The following is a 21,846-nucleotide window of genomic DNA, read 5'->3' on the forward strand; positions in this document are numbered from 1 at the left end:
AGGTCTAAATAATCCCATTAGTCAGATATCTAACATAAAGTTAGTGTGTATAAACTAACTTTCTTTCCTTTTGCTTCCTCTGCTCTGGCAGATACTAGCTTCTGGCTTTCTGCTGGCTTTGCTAACCTTGGCTGCATTGCTTCATTATGGCTAAGTATTAACAAACAGTGCTCTTTGCTTTTCTCCTTTCTTCTCTTGCCCCTTGTACAGAGGGAAAGGGAGCAGGGAAGGGGAAGCTGTTGGTAGCCCCCAGTCTTGTCCAGGGGGTTCTTGTGCTGTTTATAAATTGTAAATATACATAAATACTATTTATTTTCTATATATTAATTGCATTCAATATTTTAGATTGTAGTTTTTTCTTGGTTTGCTTCATTTTCATCCATCTGAGTTAGTCTGGCAATTTTATATTGGGGGAGAATTTTCAACCCACCAGACTGGGTGATAGAAGGACTGATATAGTTTAACCCCAGGTATGGGCTAAGTATAGACAGACTGGCATAGATTTAATTTTCTTCATATCACCTGATATGGGGCTATGTTTTGAAATTGCACTGAAAACAGTGTTGATGACATGGGGACATTTTAACTATTGCTGAGCAGCACTTACATAGTATCAAGGCCTTTTCTACCTCTTACACTACCCTGCCAGACAATAGGCTGGAGTGACCAAGAAGTTGGGAGTGAGCACAGCTGGGAGAGCTGACCACAAATGACCAAAGGGATATTCCATACCATGTGCTGTCATGCTCAGCATAGTCAGCTGAGGGACATTCCGTTCGGCGGGAAGCCCTCTCAGGACCGCACCGGGACCAGCAGCCGCCGGGGACCATCTGCTGCTTTCCTTTCTGGGCTACGGGAACTGCCAGCACCGTGGAGATCCCTGCACACGCTGCGAGGCCTGGAGGAGCTGTGTTTTCACATGCCTGAGGCTCGTGATCCCTGCATCAGCAGCGGCAGATTTTAAAAGGGTTTGCCGCGTATTCTCTCGTATTCTCTCGAGCTCTCATGTGCCGCTGCACTGTTTCTAATTTTTTTGTCCAGTAGATGCTGTGGCCAGGGACAGACATGGTTGTAACTCGCAGCAAAAACTCCTTAAAAAACCCAGTGTCGACCCAGACGGAGGTAGAACACAAGCAGGCAGCTGTCCAGGTATCTGGCTGTAGAGAGTGCTGGAGCCTGACTCTTGAGATGCAGGGTAGTGGGAGCAACTCTTGTATAAGGTGTGAGCAGATTGACTATCTGCTCAGCCTGGTGGCCAGACTGAAGGATGAGGTTGCTAGTCTTAGAGATGTAAGGGAATGTAGGAGAAAGATGAACCAGAGGAGGAAAGAGATGAACCAGAGCAGGAAAGAGATGAGCCAGACTAAGCAGGCTCTGCAGACTCCCCCAGCAGAGGCTGGTTATCCAAAAAGCAAAGGGGAATGGACTCAGGTTCCTCACAAAAGACAAAAAGTTAAACCTCCTTGCCTCCCCTCATCTTTCCCACTGCTCTTGGAAAACAGGTATGGGGCGCTGGAGATTGAGGGTGAGGTGATCCTGATGCCGGAGGACACACCATCTGGGGTTTTCCCTGAGGCTAAACAGCCTAAGGTTAAATAGCCTAAGGCAAAGCAGCCTAAGGTTAAACAGCCTTCCCCTGGCATCAGGACCTGCTCCCTCAAAAAAAAAAAGGAGGGTAATTGTTATTGGTGACTCCCTCCTTAGGGGAACAGAGGGCCTCATATGTCAGCCAGACCCATCTCATAGGGAAGTTTGTTGTCTCCCAGGAGCCCAAGTTGGAGATGTTACCAGAAGGCTGCCTAGTCTGGTCCAGCCCTCTGACTACTATCCCTTACTAGTTATGCAGTTAGGGAATGATGATGTTGCAACCAGAACTCCCAGGGCTATCAAAAAATACTTCAGGGCCCTGGGAGATCTGGTTGAGGGGTCTGGTGCACAAATAATTTTTTCATCAATACCCTTAGTTGCAGGAGAGAATACCAGAAGGAACAGGTCAGCAGCTATAGTCAACAAGTGGCTTAGAGGCTGATGAGGTCAAAAGAATTTGGGGTTTTTTGATCTTGAAAAACTTTCTACTGCACCAGGTCAGCTGGCAACAGATGGAGTACATCTGTCCCAGAGAAGGGGAAAGGTCACAGTATATGAGAATGGCCTGTCCCCCAAAGGTAAAAAGATTCTAGGAAGGGAATTGGCAGGGCTTTAAACTAGTTTCAAAGGGGGAAGAGGCTGAAACTAGCCCACTCAGGCAGGAGGCTGGGGGTGATAAGCTAGAGTCAGAGGTGATACCAGCAGCAGACGACACCAAGCTGGGGGCAGGAGTTGATCTGCTGGAGGGTCGAGAGGCTTTGCAGAGGGACCTCGACAGGCTGGACAGATGGGCAGAGTCCAACGGCATGAGATTTAACACATCCAAGTGCTACAGGCTGGGGTCGGAGTGGCTGGAGAGCAGCCAGGTAGAGAGGGACCTGGGGGTGCTGGTCGATGGTAGGCTGAACATGAGCCTGCAGTGTGCCCAGGCAGACAAGAGGGCCAATGGCATCCTGGCCTGCATCAGGAACAGTGTGGCCAGCAGGAGCAGGGAGGTCATTCTGCCCCTGTACACTGCACTGGTTAGGCTGCACCTCGAGTCCTGTGTCCTGTTCTGGGCCCCTCAGTTTAGGAAGGATGTTGACTTGCTGGAACGTGTCCAGAGAAGGGCAACGAAGTTGGTGGGGGATTTGGAACACAAGCCCTATGAGGAGAGGCTGAGGGAGCTGGGGTTGCTTAGCGTGGAGAAGAGGAGACTCAGGGGTGACCTTATTACTCTCTACAACTACCTGAAGGGAGGTTGTAGACAGGCAGATGTTGGTCTCTTCTCCCAGGCAACCAGCACCAGAACAAGAGGACACAGTCTCAGACTGCACCAGGGGAGGTTTAGGTTTGATGTTAGGAAGAAGTTCTATACAGAGAGAGAGATTGCCCATTGGAATGGGCTGCCTGGGGAGGTGGTGGAGTCGCCATCATTGAAGGTGTTCAGGAGGACACTTGATGGGGTGCTGGGTGCTATGGTTTAGTTGTTTAGGTGGTGTTGGATTGGTTGATGAGTTGGACGCAATGATCTTGAAGGTCTCTTCCAACCTGGTCTATTCTATTCTATTCTATTCTATTCTATTCTATTCTATTCTATTCTATTCTATTCTATTCTAAGTGATGGTATTTGTATTTCCAAGTAATTGTGTTCCTGATGGAGCCCTGCTTTCCTGAAGGCTGCTGAGCACCCATCTGCCATTGGGAAGTAATGAACAAATTCCTTGGTTTGCTTTGTTGGCATGCATAGCTTTTGCTTTTCCTATTAAACTGTCTTTTTCTGGACTCGTGAGGCTTCTCATTTTTACTCTTCCATTTCTCTCCACTGTTCCTCTACATGGGGAGTGAGTGAGCAAGCAAGGAGCTCTGCGAGTCTCAGTTGCCACCTGGGGCTAAACAATGACACCAGTAAAGACTCAGGTTGGCTTAGCAGCTTCTGAAGATCACCAACTGATTGTATGCCATGTAAATTTGGCATCACACAAATTTACTTCTTCAGGAGACAGCAAGAAGTGTGACCTAGAAGGAAGAAATCAGAAGAGACAATAAATGAGGATTGCCTGAGAATGGATGAGGAGATATCAGAGGCCTTCAGACAGCTGTAAGGACAGATCATTTGTTAAAACAGAAATGGAAGTGCTGTGTTAAGTGTACACATTCCACATTGCAGTAAGGACTTATCAGATCAGGGCAGCCAAGGAATGGCTGGTCTATCTGGAAAAAAATATGACCAAGCATAGTCAAGGTGTATGATTTTCAGCTGACTCTGACAAACTTTAAAAGTGCAAATCCGAGGAAGCCTGTCAGATAAAAAATCCTATTCACTTGACTAGTTCAACAGGAACATCAGTTTGGCTGAATGAGTTTGTGTTTTCAAAATCATAATCTCCAAAGTCTGACTCCCGCATAATGTGTTTTTCATGTCATATTATTTATTTATCAGCAGTCCTGCCTAACCAGGGAAGTCCCAGTTGACTGGAGGTTAGCAAGTTGGTTGTTCATCTACAAGAATGGCCAGAAGGAGAATCTGAGGAACTACTAATCTGACCTCAGTGCCAGAGAAGGTTATAGAACAAATTATCTTGAGTTGCCATCACAGAGCATGTACAGGACAAGCAGGTGCTCAAGCCTAGTCAGCATGAAAAGCAAGTCCTGCTTGACTAGCACCATCTCTTTCTATGACAAGGGGATCTGCTTAGTGGGCAAGGAAAAGACCATGTACATCGTCTATGTAGAAACTAGTGAAGCCTTTTATACTGGTTCCCACAGCATCCTCCTGGGGAAACTGCTCATGACTGAGGTACACTATTTGCTGGGTAAAAACTGGTTGTATAGCTGAGCCCAAAGAGTGGTGGTGAATAGATATAAATCTGGTTGGTAGCCACTCACAGATGGTGTTCCTTAGGGTAGTACTGGGGTCAGTTCTCTTTAATAACATTTGATGACCTGGACAAGTGGATTGGGGCACCCTTTGTATTTTTGCAGATGAAACCAAATTAGGTGACAGTGCTGATGCGCTTGAGGGTAAGGAAGCTCTACAGAGGAACCTAGACAGACTGGATCAGTGGGCTAAGGCAAATGGTATGAGGTTCAACAAGGCCAAGTGCCGAGTCCTGCATCTGGATTACAACAACCCCAGGCAATGCTTGAGGCTTGGGGAGGAGTGGCTGGAAAGTTGCCTGGCAGAAAGACTTGAGATTATCACCTGACAGCCATCTGAATGTGAGCCAACAGTGTGCTTAGGTGGCCAAGAAGGCAAACAGCATCCTGGCCTGTATTAGAAATAGTGTGGCTGGTAGGACTAGAGAGGTAATGTGGTGGTGAGAGAAGGCCGAGCTCTCCCTCCCCCACAAAGAAAGAAACCACGGCTGACTCAGTTGGAGAAGCAAAGGGTAGAGCTGTATTCACAAGCAATATGGAATGCAGGTTGTACATACACAATATGTAACAGTATTTACAATATATACAGAAATATACAGCAAAGAAAGTAATACAGAACAAAACCCTCCTCTGTCCAGAGGAGGGTTCCCCCCCCAGTACCCCCTTCTTTCCCCCTACCTCCCTTTTTTCCCAAAAAGGGTTAGAAAGAGAGAGAAAGGTAATTATTAAGGAATAAATTCTGTTAGGCTCCAAGCGCATGCAAGGATTAGTTCTTATCTGGTATTCAAGGTCAACTCTGGCTAGTTGCTCAGAAGCAGACAGACTGGAAAGGCAGAACAGAGTGGAACTGAGAAAGATTCCAACTGAACTAAAACTTAAAGTTTCATTCTACCTATCTACCAATGAAATTCGTTTAGAATATCTGAATGTTTTCAAAATATTCATCCAGAGTGTTCCAGCACTGTCCCTTTCTTAAAGGTACAGCCTAAAACAGTCACAGGTAACTCTGCACTTGTCAATGTTGAACTTACACCTTGAGTACTGGGTTCAGTTTTGGGTTTCTCACTATGAAAAAGTCATTGAGGTGCTGGAGTGTGTCCAAAAAAGGCAACAAAGCAGGTGAGGAGTCTAGAGCACAAGTCTTATGAGGAGTGTCTGAGGAAATTGGGATTGTTTAGTCTGGAGAAAAAGAGGCTGAGGGGAGACCTTAACACTCTTTGCAACAACCTGAAAGAAGGCTGCAGCAAGGTAGAGGCTGGTCTTTTCTCCCAAGAAATAAGCAACAGGACAATAGGAAATAGTCTCAAGTTGCACTAGAAAAGGTTTAGATTGGACATTAGGAAACAATTCTTCACAGAAAGGGTTGTAAAGCACTGGAACAGGCTTCTCACTGGTACAGGCTTCTCAGTGAAGCATCCCTGAAGGAATTTAGAAGACGTAGATGTGGTGCTTAGAAATGTTGTTTATGGTGGACTTGGCAGTGCTGGGTTAATGGTTGGACTCAGTCTGAAAGGTCTTTTCAAACCTGAATGATTCATGAGTGTTTTGTTCTGGACTGAAGCTGGGGAGAGTTGAGCTCCTGAATGATGGATTGAAGGCATATTTGTAATCATTGCACTTGATAAATGAACTTGATTTTCAGTTCAAGTTAAATACTTTTCATATTCTAAGGTTAAATAGGAACAATTTAATATTTTTTTCCCTCTAACAGCACAGACTAGTGCAGACTTGGAACAAAGTATGTTGGTTTTGCTTGAGTAAGTCTTCTATCTTCCTGTTCTGGTGATAACCAACATAATCTATTAAAAAATGACAGAAAAAAGCAGATTCACTAGATGTAGTGCATATTGCAATAAACTTTGCTGCAACCACGCCTGTGCCTTGACATGTTCCTTGATGATCCTGACCTGTGTGCTTAGCTTCCCAGCCTGACCTAGGACCTGCCTCATTCCTGTGACTTCTTTGGTCACCTGACATTTATTAGTGATGACAGATCTGCTCTGCTCCCACTGCTTTTGACTGATGCCATGGTCCAGATCCTGCCTCCCCTCCCCTTGAGGAGCAGCTGTCCTTGCTGCTCCCTGGCTTGGAAAAGCTGATGTTGATCTGCTCTACTTTAGGAAATATTTTAACAGTTAGGTATCCAGTTTCCATAGACATTCTTAAAGAATAGGAGAGATCAAATGGGAAAAGTCTAGAAAGGAGTTACAAAATAATCATAGATCAAGAGAGCCGCACTGGCAGGAATAACTAGAAGAAACAGTTGTTTAGCCTGAGGATGAGAAGAGTTAGAGGAGCAGTCTAAGTATATTTGAAGGACTGCACAAACAGGAGGAGAGTATTCTGCATATACACGTGTTGGATAGAATGAGAAATCAGAGATTGTAGCATAAGAAAAAGATGATTTACATTTACTAATGTTATCTAATGATAATCAGGGCAATAGAGTAGAAAAAGTGGCCTTGGGAGGCAGTGGAGTTTTTATTTTCCTAGTGTACACGAATACTAATCAGAAACAATGTAAATATGGTCTTGCCTTAGGATGAGGATGGATAATGTCATCTTCTGAGGTTCATCCTAGAGTGTAAAATCCTTCATTTGTGTCACTGAAGACTACTGTTGTGAATCCAGTCATTTCTTGTAGTCCACAGCTTAGTGTTCCTCTTCTGCAACATTCCATGTAGGAATCCCATTGCATAGTTCTGCTCCTTACTGTTTGTTCTTTATGGAAACCCTGACTTTCTGAAGATCACTTGTGTACAGGTGGTCTTTTTCAGTTACACCTGTCATGGATTTATTGAGCTAGATTATCCTTCTTAAGATAGGGGAAAAACAAGGTGAAAATGTTCATGAAGGGAAGAATAATGAACAGTGTTGTAAGAACTATGCTGCTTCTCATCTGGAAAGTAACATGCTCATGAAATAGACCTGGGAAGTTCTGTATTTTTGAAGGTACAGTGCCTGCCTCTTCTGTTTTCTGGATGGTTCATATACAGCAGCAGCTGCATCTATCACAGTATTTTCAGTGCATGCTGCAATGCATGACAAGGTACTTAATAGTACATACGAGCTCTTATGTTTGTCAATGACTGAGATATAATCAGGGTTGTCTTATGGTTCTTTCAGCTGATTACTTTGGTGGAAGCAGCCATCGCAAAAGCAAAAATCATCCTTGGTGAGAAGCATTCTGCCTTCCCAGCAGAAGATGCTGCTCTTTACCATCACACTCCAGTGTATCACTTACTGAAGGAACTGAGTATATTTCTCTGTATCAATGTTTATCTGGGTAGCCCTGCTATTAGAGTCTGATCTTCAAGTTTTTGCTCAAAGGAAGCAAAGACTCCAGGAAAAGTCTCCAGTGAACAAAGAAGAACATTTAATTCTAGTAGCTGAATAACTGCATTTGCTCAGATGGAATCTGCTGTGGAAAAAGAAATCACAGTACACAGAGTTCTAGAGAGCTATAATACACAACAAGCAAAAAGCAAAACAAGCAGTACCTTCAGTGGTTTTATTGTGTTAAAACAAACAAACAAACAAAAACACACACCCCCACCAAAAAAACCAAACACAAAAAACCCCCAACCCACAAGGAAACGAACAAAAAAACCCAAACACAAAACACCTTTCAATGATTTCTTGGCTGGTTAAAAATTGCTTTCAGCACACATTAGCAACAAAGTTTCTTTTCCATGCTCTAATACCAAAGGCTATTCCTCAGAATGGAAGTAATCACAGAAGTGATAAATTCTCCTGTTCTCTGGTTTGGAAATCTGAAGAAATGAAAGTAAAATGTATTGGAAGATGCATATCTTCTGAAGTTGAAGCCTCAGTAGTGCTTTCTCTTTCTTTTCTTTTAAAACACAAATCAGACCTCCTCTCATTTAACACCTTTTAATGTAGTTGGAGGTTTTTTCCAAAATCTATTACAAAATAAATGCTGTCTTCTACAGTTAGCAGAGAACACTGGCGAGTTGCCCAAGTAACTAATCAACATGAAACTTTTATCAAGATGTACTGAAAAGGATATATATTATTACATGCCAGATTCCAGTACTTTTCAGATAAGATGAAATTTCAACCACAAATCAGTTTCTTGCTGTTAAGCTTTGTCTCATTAGAGAAGATAACTAACATCAAATTTTATTTTGGGACTCCAGTAAGGAAATGTTTTGCAAATGCTAACATCCTCATAGAAGTATGCACTGTACAGTTGTCTTCATTTATTGCTACCCTATCCTTCAGATGAAGAAAAAAAAAAAAAAAGACTTCTGGTTTAATTGCACAGCAACACAGCCAGAAATAGACAAAAATAGTGACATCTGCACCAGAATTTCTCAGCTAGACTGAAAATTTCCAGAAAGTGCGTGGTACTTTAAGTACCCTGTGTGGTAACTGGATGCCAGACCACTTTTGACTGAAGGAAATGTAGGTGTTTAATAATATCTAATTTATTTCTTTTGCTCTGTTTTCTGTGCTTCCATATCAATCTAGGCTACTAAGGATCCTTTTAGCACCCATTACAGAAGCATTCAGTTCCTTGATCGATTTTCAGTTTATCAAAACTAAGGACTGAATACTTGCTCTTTTTCTTTGGCATGGAGATCCTGAAGCTTAGAACTATGTTAATTTTTGTATCACCTTCACAATACTGGGAGCAAGAGTCGGTGCAGTACTTCACAAGCACACATAGTAAGCAGCGTGAATGTGCCCCTTTGTAGACCACAGTTTTGATTTTTGTCCTTATGTTTTACTGAAGAAATAAGGTTTCTAACAGATGCTCCTTCTTTGCTGCTTCTTTTGTATGATAGGCCTTATGATAATTCATCAATGTCATTAGTGGCATCCAGTAAGACTTCCTAACAAACTACTAGTACATAGCCCAAAGAAGTTTGATTGTCCAGTTCCTAGAAAGTATGCTAGGTACTCCCTTTGAGTGTCTTCTCAGTTCTCCATCTGCTCCAAAGCAATCACTGTATCCCATACTGAGGACTTAGATGTATGAGTAGTCTAGTTATTTGTTGGGGTTTTGGCTTTGTGTCAAATTTTGAACAGTTATGGTTCATAACTCATTGCTATTTTCTCCCCAAAAAAAGTTATAAAAAAAAAATAATAAATCAAACACAAATACCTGAACACTTGAATCTCCCTTGAAAATCTCCTTGTGACCCTCTGCAGCCAGATCTTGCTCCTTCCCCCACCACTACTCTAATCCCTCATAATAAATCTTTTTTTTTTGGGTAGCAGACTTTTTCCTCAAGGTGCACTGAAGTCACTGGCTTACACTTCAATAGCTGGTGACAGTAGTGTGCCCACTGGCTCCACAGGATTGCAGCTGTTTGTACTCTTTACTGCTCAAACCTGGATGTGCCTATGGGACCTCAAGGTAAAATGTTCATCTGAATATCTGAGGCTGTGTTGTACAATATGTTGTCTAATTTCAACACTGTGGTACACTGACTTCCCTAGAAGGCTTTCTTAATGTAGTCTTTTTGCTTGAAATACTCTGGTGGCTGCAATGCTTTTAGATCCCTGGGAATGCGGTAAAGCAAAACCACTTGTAAACAAACATTGCTCTTCATTGACGGGGAAAGGAAGACGTGAGTAAAGACAGCCCAGGATGGCAATACGGCAGAATGGGTCAGGCAGATTTTTCTGTTTCAAAGGCACCGACAATCCTCCACTCACCAGGCTGCAAATGCCACCTGGTCCATCCAGCTGTGAAGCAACATTCACTTGCCTTCAGCAGGGATAGCATCCAACACCTTCTATGCACCAGACGAAGGTGGCAGCTGGTCCAAGCAAGCACATCTCTGAAAGAAATGAGAATCTTTTCTTTTTGAGAAGATCAGCAATGCCATAGCAGCAGCATCTTCACTGTTTTCACCTGGCAGACACAAAAAAAAAAAAAAAAAAAAAAAAGAGAGAGAGAAAAAAAAGGAAGAAAAAGAGGTAGGCAGGGCTGTTGCATAATAGTGCTGCTGGTTAAAACCATATTCTGTATCACTGCATGATATTGCTTCAATAATATATTGCATCAATATTTCAACAAAGCAGTGTAACTGATACTGCACTGTGTCATAAATCTTTCTCCCATCTGCAGCTGTAGAATTTATTGATTATTGGGATGGGTATCTGGAAGGAGAAACATGCATATCTTGGGATTTATTTTTTTTTTGCCTAATATTTAAGGAATAGGCAGGAAATAAATTCTAGCTTTCCCCCCACTCTGCTCACTTATTCCACAAGTTCTACTGCAGGACATAACGCAGCTATTATTTTTCATGCAACAAGGATAGATGCCTGCAACCTCTTCTGCCAGTCTACCTAACATTTTCTCCCTAGATATGTCTGATCTAGGGCCTGAAGGAATATAAAGTCTTCCATCAGATCTGAAGGAAATAGTACCAATCTGTATACCTTGGATGGTGCACTCTAATTATGTCTCAGAATAAATTAAATTAAATAAACATGATCATTGAAAGTCTGATTGAGGGGGGATGATGTATCCAAGGGTCAGTCTGTGACTTATGTGAACAATAAAATGAGTTCTGTGGGAGAAAAAGCAGAGGTACTTTGCAGGAAGAAACAAAGTGATGCAGATTTCAAACCACTGTTATGTTACAAAGAGATGGACTTTCCTGGTGGAAATGCTGGACTCTGATATTACAACACTGCCCTCAAGACCTTCTTAACCATACAAGTAATTATTTAAAAATGAATACTCCAAGGAAATAGCCCTGGTAATCAGCACTCAATTTAAAGATTCTTCTAATTTTTTTCTATGACCACAGGTAATTTCAATACAGAGTGCTCCCATTCTGGACTACCAGTGTCTACACAACTATTCACAGAAATGTTTTGCTCTTTTTCTTGAGAAGATGCATGCCAACTCTCAGACGGACAACTTCTCATCCTGATACTTGGGAACAAAGAGATTAAAATATTTCAGAAACGTGAGTTCCAAGTGAAGAAGAGTCAGCCACAACTGCTCCAAAATTCCAGTTTCCTCTATGTGAAGTCAAGCCTTAAGACTATTTTTCAGAAGATGAGGAAGGTTGGAATAGGATGACCTTTAAGATTAGTAAATCATCCGTTAGGCAGATTCTTCAGTGTATTAAGAAAATTAATAAAAGGAGGCTATTAGTGTAGAATTGAAAACAAAAAAAAAGTTAAGCAAAATGTATGCAAAATACCTGAAATCCTTTACTGTAAATGACAAGGACATAACTAGAACAAATCTGAAGAGTTCATGCATAAAATACAAATAAAAACGAAAAGTCTACAAAGGACCAATCAATTTCAAACAAGTTCACAATTAGTATGTCATAGGTAAATCACAAACAGCAAACTAATTAAATTACTAGAGAAAATGTTTTCACTGAAATAAGTGAATTTGATAAGTAGCATCTCAGTACTTATTAATTTTCAAAATAATTTGTGCTCCTATATTTATTTTCAAAAGTATGAATCTCAGACTTTTATGTAGTTTGACATTTTTGCTATTTTATTCTCATAATATTTTTCACTGACCAAAATTTATCAGAGAAGGTGTAACTTAGTAAGATACACAGTTTTCCAACTATTTTAGTAGCACTTGACACTGTTTTTAATTTTGGCAGCAAAATATTAGGTCTCATTATGTCTTCTTCAAATTTAAATATAATTTGAAATGGGGCAAATTTGATGTATTTCAGGGTCTGCCTCTATGTGTTTTAATAGTCTCAAATTTTAACTTTGCTAAATGGCCATAGTATAATTCCTTATGGAAAGCACCTTTGCATGTGCTGCAAATTCTCTGGTTTCTGTACAAAACGTTATTGTGCTGCTTTGTTCTTACTGAAGCATTTTCAATTCAGAGATATGTCCTGGATGAGGCATTAACAAGGCAACTAAATCTTTTTTGAGCCACTGCCCCTTTCTCTTCCCTCTCTGTTACAGGGTCCGGATTGAGGTTGAGGAGCCTAATAGGCAGGTGCCATTAAGGCTGCCTGGAGGGGAGCCTCACATTTCAGAAGAGGCAACCACATGTGTCAGATGCCATGAGAGAAGGCCTTTTTGAATTGATTGGTGGGATTTGAATGGCTAATATGCCATTGGGCCATTCAGTTTTTGAAGAGGGAATTGATAGGGGATGACCTCCTTTACCTTTTGGCTCACTCGTTACACTCATAGCTTGCATGCTCGTAACTCTCTCACCTCTCTCCTCTGTTCCTTAACGGGATTCAAGGCGGCGACAAGCACCCTACTTGCTCCTATCTTCAGGGCGATTAGCTTCTTTTGTTTTAGTGGCATTGTGCTCGAGTTGGGCCTCCACTGCAGCAGTGTGCTCTCTCATTTCCTCTAAATTTGTGGATACTGCCCTTTGGACTGTAACTATGAACTCAAACATCTCTTCGTTCAGCAAAGGTTGTGGTAGTTAGCAGCTCAGTGGTCCGTGAGTAAATTACGCTGTTTTACCTGGTCATTTCTGAGGTTTATAGCTTGTTAGCTCTTAGCTCCATTGTGAACTCGATGGTGGTTCATCTACGCCACCCGAGGCAGTAGTGCTATTTGGTTTCACGTGCACAGGGAAATTCCAGTTTGTTCCTCTGTACTCCAAGTTCTGATTGTTCTAGACTGTTACTCTACTGTTTATATAACCTTCTACCATGTGCAAGCAACCTGTCATTGACCAGGCAAATTAACCTGAATAAAATTGGCTCGGGAAAGCAATTTTGATATTTAATAAATAATATTAATATCTTATCATGTTTCTGGCAAATAAATGTATATAACTATAGCAAGATACAAAATCCTTCAGTAGATCCCAGTCTCTGGAGTGAAAATGTGGACATCCTTTGGTGTCAGTAATCATCTGGCTCCATTTCATATTTGTGTGTTTTTGCAGACCATGGATGAAAAACAATAAAAAAAGCATACCTCTTCTCCTGTTCTCAAATCCCTAGTGTGGTCTGTGGGTTTTACCCAACCTGTGAAGCAATAGGTCAGCTAAACCTGACCTTTATTGACAATATCCCTCAGAAGACACTAAAATAGCTCTTCAAAAGATTCTTCTATTTACTGTATATTTACATATACTTCAAAGGAAATGGATGCATCATTGTCATATGCTGGTCACACCAAAGTTAGTTTTAGTTCACAAGTTATGACCATTTTCTAATATCCCTCCAGATACACATGTGCAATGTAAAACACACTTTTCAGTTCATTTAGTTCATGCCTGATGAATTTCTTGGAGAATGGGCTCATGAATTTTTAATAACTTTGCAGACATAAAACCAAATAATGTTATATTATTTTTATTCTTTTCTGCACAATTTGAGGAATAAAGTAGTTCCTGTGTTCCCAACAGAGGGATCTCCACCAGCTCAGACACTTACTCTGTGTGCCAAGTCAGTACTTCATGATGCTGCCCACATCAACGCCTCCCATCACAGTGAGAACAGGATAAAGGTCGGTATTTGCTTTGCCTTCCAGGTTCATTTTTTGCTTTCTGACTGTTTGTAGAGAAGAAAAAAACGTTGTGGCTCTTCTAAGTACTCCAGACTACCTGGAGCCATTGTTCCCTTCAGAGCAAAGATTCTTTAAAAACAAAACTGCTAAACCACTGCTGCTGGTAGGGCTCACGGGTTGCTGGTTTATCTAAGCCAAGCCTTGCTCGTTTCTCTCTCTCTCCACTCTTGAGCTACAACTAGTTTCCCCACTAACACATCAGAGAGTAAATATGCTACTTCAGATTTTACCAGAATGAGTGCAATTGAGTGAGAGGACAGGAGGAATGTGCAGGAATTGGTTCTGTTGCTTTTCTGGTTTTGTTTGATTTCATTCTATTTTGGATTTCCATGCCTTAAAAATAAGTTAAGCCACTGCCTGCTCTGCAGGTCTGACAGCAGCTTTAGCGCAGTCAAGGCCAATGCCGGATTCCTGTGAGATTTAACTTCATATTGCATCTACACCCTCTAGTCTGTGCAAAATACAAAAGTGTTTTTCTAACTGTATCCACTTCTGCTTTTTCTTTTCATTAAAGCTGCATATTTATGCATTTCATTCCCAGCAATTTAATGTGACTGGGACTTACGTTTTACCTTTCCTCTTCTACAAGACAGAAAGTACTGTCACTGTTTAAGAGCTGTTAAAGATGATAATTCCACATCAGCCCCTAGCCATTATTTCTTTCACTGGAATGCAGTTTTAGTTCTTGTTGCCCTCTAAGATATTAATTATTCCTCTGAATATGTATGCATTTTCTCAGTGGAAAAAAATCCTTTTCATGTTCAACAGTTTAACTCAAGGTGTTGACTAATTTACTAACTGCGTATTTCTGATGCCCCACTCCTACATGCTGGGGATGCTCACATTCCTGCTTGAGCTGCTGTAGCTTTCCCAGCCATTTTGCCCCATCTGGGCTTGGTGTATAGACCACAGTATGATGGGAGGAGGCAAGGTGCAGACTAATTAGCCATGTCTGCACCGGGGCACTTGGCAGCTGAGAAGCTGGGATATGCTGAATCTTGCAGTTCTTCACCAGTAATTTCTGGTAAAGAGCAAGGACACAGGTGAAGTGTCAGCTTCACCCAGGAACCCCTGGATCTTGGCTGCAGACACAATAGCCTTCATAGGGATGTTTGAATGCTGGGTTTTGAGAAAAATCTTCCTTCAAGGCAGTGCTCAAATTGCATTGAGAATTTATTGGTTTACCACTATCTCAGAAATGTTTTGTTATGACCTCCAGGGAATGAGGCAAGTAGAGCAATTGAAAAGCAGAACAACAACATGGGCCATGCTGATAAGTAGAAAATCCTTGGACATGATGAGCAGAAAATTATTTAAAAATTCTTATCGAGTTTAACAAAGAGTTGACAAGAAACTCCTCTTGTCATTGTTACTTGGAATTAAGGAGGGGGAGTGGATGGACCTTAAGGAGGACAGGATTAGATAGGTAACCTTTGCATAAACAAGAGGCACCAGGGCTTTCTGTAAGATACTTCTGTTATTCTTAGATAGATAACCTTTGTATAGATAGGAAGCACCTGGACTTTCTGTGAAATATTAACATACCTCTGTCATTTTAGATAGATAACTTTTTGCATATAAGCCTGTACTGAACCTCCTGAAGACACAAGGGTCTTTGGGAAGTATCCCCCCTGAGTCCAGCGCTGCTATAAAAGCAAAATATGTGAAACTTACTGAGTTTTTTGCCTTTCTCTGAATCAATTTTGGCGAGCCAGGCAGGAGAACTCTGTGCAGCTGTGGGACCTATTGAGGAATGGGAGCTCTCAGGGTGCTCCCGAGATATTCTTAAAGAGAGCTCCCCTACTCATGAGATCACCACAGGGACAGACAAGACTGCTGGCGAAGAGAAGGCATTGCTTTTATATAAGGGGTAACTTCGTAAGCCACGAGGGGATGCCCTACGCAGCAGAGAGGCATTTATTGCACCCCTAGGTAAAAGAGTTCTTGGGTCGGAACCAGGGGGGTCCCGAAGGTAACTATAAGCATTGCTTATATTTTAAGTTTGGGTGGTGCTAGGGTGGTTCCTAAAGACCTTAAAGTATTAGAACAATGTTTTGAATGTGTGGCCGAGTGTGTATGCGAGTGAAAGAAAATGGAAGTGAAAATTGTGAATAGGAGAGTGGCCAATAATTTTGTATAAAGGACCAGTCATTATTGCTGTAATTGTATTTGTTGTGTGCTCTGTGTTTTGTAAAAAGGCAGTACTGTGTTGTATTGTGAAATGGGGGGAGACAAAGTAGTGAGATCCCAAGACATACTCCACTTGGTTGTATATAAATGAGGCAATTGCAGGCCCTCCAGGAGCGCTTGCTGGCGGCAGGAGGGAGTGAGCAACAGAGGAGGGGGATTGCCAAACAAAACTCACCACAAATCACGGGAGTTTATTAAAAGCCTTTACACCAGGATTGTGGGGGTGCTAATTTATGGTAGTAATAACAATGTCAGTTGTGTGCTAAGTGTGACAGTTCTTAATGGGGTGGGTAAGAGCTGTCTTGTGAGGAAGGGGGTGTAAACTTTGCAGTTAATTAGGCAAAGGTTTTTGCTCAGGCACTCTAGCCTGAAAGGCTTTGTGGCTTTGAAAAGTTATGTGTTCAGTAGTTTTGGCAGAACAGAAAGGACATGAAATGAAATTCTGGTAAAGCTGATAAATTGGAGAGTCTAAAGAGGTACCAAAATTTAATTTTGTTTGAAATGTAAATTGATGTGGAAAAAGAAGATGTTGTTTCAGTTGTATGAAGAAAGGCATTCTTTTTGTTCTAGCGTTGGAGGCCCCTCTTTGGTTCTGAGAATCTGGGTCTTTGATATTTTGTTTATTGGAAAATGATTATTGTCTGAGCGTATTAATTAAAAGTTAAAGTTATAACTATATGGAATTGGACAACACTCAGAATCTAAGCCCAGCCCCTCTGACATCTGAGGCTAAGCTGGAACACAAGGCAATTTATTTTCTGCCATATTGGTTAATGGTTGGATTTGGGACAGGTTAATTTCAAGGGCAAATCTTGAAAAAGTGTTTCTTAGGTTTTATTTTAGAACACTGGAAACAAACAGAGTAAAGTGTTTGTGAAAGTTTTGAGAGACAGAGTTCATGTGGGAATGTTAGTTAGTATACTGTAGAAGAGACAGAGGGGGAGTATGGAAAGGAGAATGCTGGTAGTGTGTTTAGAGGATGTTGGTAACAGAGTTGTGGGAAAGTAGGGAGACTAAAGGGCCTAATAGGTCACGGCTGGGAAAGGATCAGCGTGTGATTTGTAAAAAGGAGGGACACTGGAGAAGAGAATGTCCAGAAAGGAAAAAGAAAAAATAGGATACAGACACAACTGGAAGAGGATGATTAGGGAGGACCAGAGGAGACTATAAATACCCTAGCAGAACCTCTAGTTATAATGAAGCTAGAGGAAAAAGAAAATAAACTGGAATGCCTAGTTGACACGGGAGCGACCTTCACAGTCTTAATACAAGCACTGTTACCCTTGGATGAGAGTTATGTGTCTGTAGTAGGGGCTGCAGTTCAAACTGAGAAGGTGTATTTTTTTAAACCTGTTAAATATAAATATGGTAAAACCTGGGGCTTACATAAGTTTTTATATATGCCAAATGCCCCAAGTCATTGCTAGGAAGGGATTTGTTAGAAGCACTGGGAGCTGAAATTTAATAAGGGGAAGGTAGAATTTGGAATAGAATAGAATAGAATAGAATAGAATAGAATAGAATAGAATAGAATAGAATAGAATAGACCAGGTTGGAAGAGACCTTCAAGATCATTGTGTCCAACCTATCATCCAACACCACCTAATCAACTAAACCATGGGACAAAGCACCCTATCAAGTTGCCTCCTGAACACCTTCAATGATGGTGACTCCACCACCTCCCGGGGCAGTCCATTCCAATGGGCAATCACTCTTTCTGTGTAGAACTTCCTCCTAACTTCCAGCCTAAACCTCCCCTGGTGCAGCCTGAGACTGTGTCCTCTTGTTCTGGTGCTGGGTACCTGGGAGAAGAGACCAAGATCCGCCTGTCTACAACCTCCCTTCAGGTAGTTGTAGAGAGCAATAAGGTCACCTCTGAGTCTCCTCTTCTCCAGGCTAAGCAACCCCAGCTCCCTCAGCCTCTCCTCGTAGGGCTTGTATTCCAAACCCCTCACCAACTTTGTTGCCCTTCTCTGGACTCGTTCCAGCAAGTCAACCTCCTTCCTAAACTGAGGAGCCCAGAACTGGACACAGTACTCGAGGTGCGGCCTAACCAGTGCAGTGTACAGGGGCAGAATGACCTCCCTGCTCCTGCTGGCCACACTGTTCCTGATGCAGGCCAGGATGCCATTGGCTCTCCTGGCTGCCTGGGCACACTGCAGGCTCATGTTCAGCCTACCATCAACCAGCACCCCAGGTCCCTCTTTGCTTGGCTGCTCTCCAGCCACTCTGACCCCAGCCTGTAGCACTGCATGGGGTTGTTGTGGCCAATGTGCAGAACCTGGCACTTGGATGTGTTCAATCTCATGCCATTGGACTCTGCCCATCTGTCCAGCCTGCTGAGGTCCCTCTGCAAAGCCTCTCTACCCTCCAGCAGATCAACTCCTGCCCCCAGCTTGGTGTCGTGAGCAAATTTACTGATGATGGACTCAATGCCCTCATCCAGATCATCAATAAAGATGTTAAAGAGCATGGGGCCCAGCACTGTTCCCTGGGGGACTCCACTAGTGACTGGCTGCCAGCTGGATGTGGCACCATTCACTACCACTGTCTGGGCTTGGCCCTCCAGCCAGTTCCTAACCCAGCACAGTGTGCTCCCATCCAGGCCATGGGCTGATGGCTTGGCCAGGAGTCTGCTGTGGGGGACAGTGTCAAAGGCCTTGCTGAAGTCCAGGTAGACTACATCCACAGCCTCCCCACGTCCACCAGGTGGGTCACCTGATCATAGAAGGAGATCAGGTTGGAGAGTCAGGACCTGCCCTTCCTAAATCCATGCTTGGCTGGGCCTGATCCCTTGGCCATCCTGTAATGCTGTGTGATTGAACTGAAGATGACCTGTTCCATTAGAATAAGTGAGAAACATTGAATTCAGGTCTTAAGTCTTGCATTAATGAACCCTCAACAAGAGAAAAAACAAAATAAGGGAAAGCATAAAAGATCAAGTATATCCTTGGGTTTGGGACACTGAGCAGCCTGGAAGAGCTAAAAATGCCCTACCTGTGATTATAGACCTTAAGCCCAGAGCTCAACCAGTTAGGTTAAAACAATATCCCAAGATATTCCCAAGAATAGGGAAGGAGTTTTGCCTATTGTAGAAAAATGCCTAAAGTATGGGCTGCTAACGGAGTGTGAATCAGCTTGTAATACCTCAATTTTACCTGTGAAAAAAACAACAGCTGGGGTTATTGATTAGTGCAGGACCTAAGGGCCATAAACAGAATAACAAAATATATTAATCCGGTGGTGGCAAACCCATATACCCTCTTGATCCAATTAAGAACAGAATTAGAACAGTTTACCATCTTGGATCTAAAGGATGCCTTTTACTGCTTACATCTGGACTCTGAGAGCCAGCCACTGTTTGCCTTTGAATGGGAGAACCCAGAAACTAACCGAAAATGTCAATTAACTTGGACAGTCTTGCCCCAAGGATTTAAGAACAGCCCCAATATCTTTGGAAACCAGCTTGCAAAAGAATTAGAGAAGTGGGACAAGCCAGAAGGCAATGGAGTTCTGCTACAGTGTGTAGATGACATCCTGCTGGCCACCCAGACCAGATCAGAATGTGAAAGATGGACTCTGAGTATGCTGAATTTTCTGGGACTTAATGGGTATTGAGTTTCCCCACAGAAGGTACAGCAGGTACAGCAGCAGAAGTAATCTACTTGGAATATGAATTGACTGCAGGACTAGGCCCTGAAAGAAAGGAGGCCATATGTTCCAAACACAGTAAAGGCACTCTGAATCTTTTTGGGAACAGGAGGGTGGTGCTGGTTGTGAATTAATAATAATTAAGGCCTGATTGTTAATCCCCTCTAAAGAGATTGATAAGGACTTACAATGGAGTGGAGAAGCTGAACAAGCTTTCCATACCTTAAAGAAGGAATTGATGAGGGCACCAGCACTAGGTCTTCCTGAGGTCACCAAACCCTTTTTATTGTATTCCCATGAAAGACAAGGGATAGCACTCGGAGTCCTAGCACAGACCTTAGGACCCTACCGAAAAGCGGTGGCATACCTCTCTAAACAACTGGATGAGGTGAGCAAGTGGTGGCCAGGATGCCTGAGGGCTGTGGCAGCAGTTGCAATTAACATTCAAAAGTCTCACAAATACACAATGGGACAGAAGATCACAGTCCTGGTATCACATACCCTCTCTGCTGTTCTAGAAACCAAGGAGGGGGACACTGGCTGTTTCCACGATTTCTCAAATACCAAACCATCCGAGTGGAATAGGATGATGCAGAAATCAAAGTTACTAATGTTGCAAATCCAGCCTCTTTCATCCAGGGAGGTGATGGAGAACCAGTTCTCCATGATTGTTTGGAAACAATTGAAGCTACTTCTTCAGCAGACCTGACCTGAAGGAAGAACCCCTGGAAAAGGCAGACCATAACTGGTACACCAATGGAAGCAGTTTTGTGATCCAGGGAGAAAGAAAAGCTGGGGATGTTGTAACTACAGGAGAAGAGGTAATCGAGGCAGAAGCCCTACCAAGTAATACCTCCACTCAAAAGGCAGAGATGATAGCACTAACCAGAGCCCTTGAGATTTCCCAAGGGAAATGTGCAAACATATGGACTGACTCCAAGTATGCTTTTGGGGTGGCATATGCCCATGGAGCCATTTGGAAAGAAAGAAGACTGTTGTCATCTCAAGGAAAAGGTATTAAACGTGGAAGAAATACTGAGGCTGCTGGCAGCAGTGCAAGAGCCAAGTAAAGTAGCTATAATGCACTGCAAAGCACACCAAAAAGGGAATACCAGACAAGAGAGAGGCAATCGACTCACAGATGAAACAGCTGAAAGGGTGGCCAGGGAGGGGAGGAAGGTGGCAGAATTTGAAAGAGCCAGAACCTGTGTATAGCACAGAGGATCAGAAATTAATCAAAGACTTCTTAGGGATTAGTCTAGGAAAGGAATGGGCCAGGACAGTGGATGGGAAGTTAGTCATAGCTGCTAGCCTTATTTGGCTTTTGTTCAGATGGAACATGCAAGGACTCATTGGGGAACGGAAGCCCTGTATCGAAAGTTGGTTCAGGACTGTATAGCATGAAAGTTACACACCACAGTAGAACAGGTAACCCAATGTGGTAGTGACAAAGTTCAATCCTCCCACCACACAAACCACAGCTAACTCAGTCAGAGAAGCAAATGAAAAAGGCTGTATTTTACAAGAACAATGACATGCAATGAATATATACAAAATATACAGTATTTACAGTATAAACAAAAATACACAGGAAAGAATGTAACACAGAAACTCCCTCCAGAGGAGAATTCCCCCTGTGGGTTCCCCCCAAAACTCTTTTTCCCCCTTCTTCCCCTTTTCCCAAAAAAGGATTAAAGAGAGAAAATGGATATTAAGGGGAAATTTTGTTAGCTCAAAGCAGTTGTTAAGGGAGAAAAAAAAGTTAGTTTCTTATCTCATGAGTCCAAGCTCAGCACTGGCCAAGAACAGAAGAGAAGAAAGCACCTGAAGTCGTTTACCTGGACCGGAGCAAAGCCTTCAACACTGTCCTGCACCACATCCTGGTCTCCAAACTGGTGACACATGGGTGTGATGGCTGGACCACTAGATGGATAAAGAACTGGCTTGATGGCCACACCCAAAGAGTGGCTGTCAATGGGTCCATGTCCCAGTGGAGGCCAGTGACAAGCAGAGTCCCTCAGGGATCAGTCCTGGCACCAGCCT

At 42.6% G+C, this 21,846-nt stretch overlaps 1 pseudogene; it reads left to right on the forward strand.

Annotated features, from left to right (window-relative positions):
- The first annotated feature begins 1,065 nt into the window (after window positions 1–1,065).
- Window positions 1,066–21,018, forward strand: LOC128897478 (uncharacterized; annotated as a pseudogene).
- The last annotated feature ends 828 nt before the right edge of the window (window positions 21,019–21,846 follow it).

This window comes from Dryobates pubescens, chromosome 10 (genome assembly GCF_014839835.1).
Source record: "Dryobates pubescens isolate bDryPub1 chromosome 10, bDryPub1.pri, whole genome shotgun sequence".
Lineage (NCBI taxonomy): Eukaryota > Metazoa > Chordata > Aves > Piciformes > Picidae > Dryobates > Dryobates pubescens.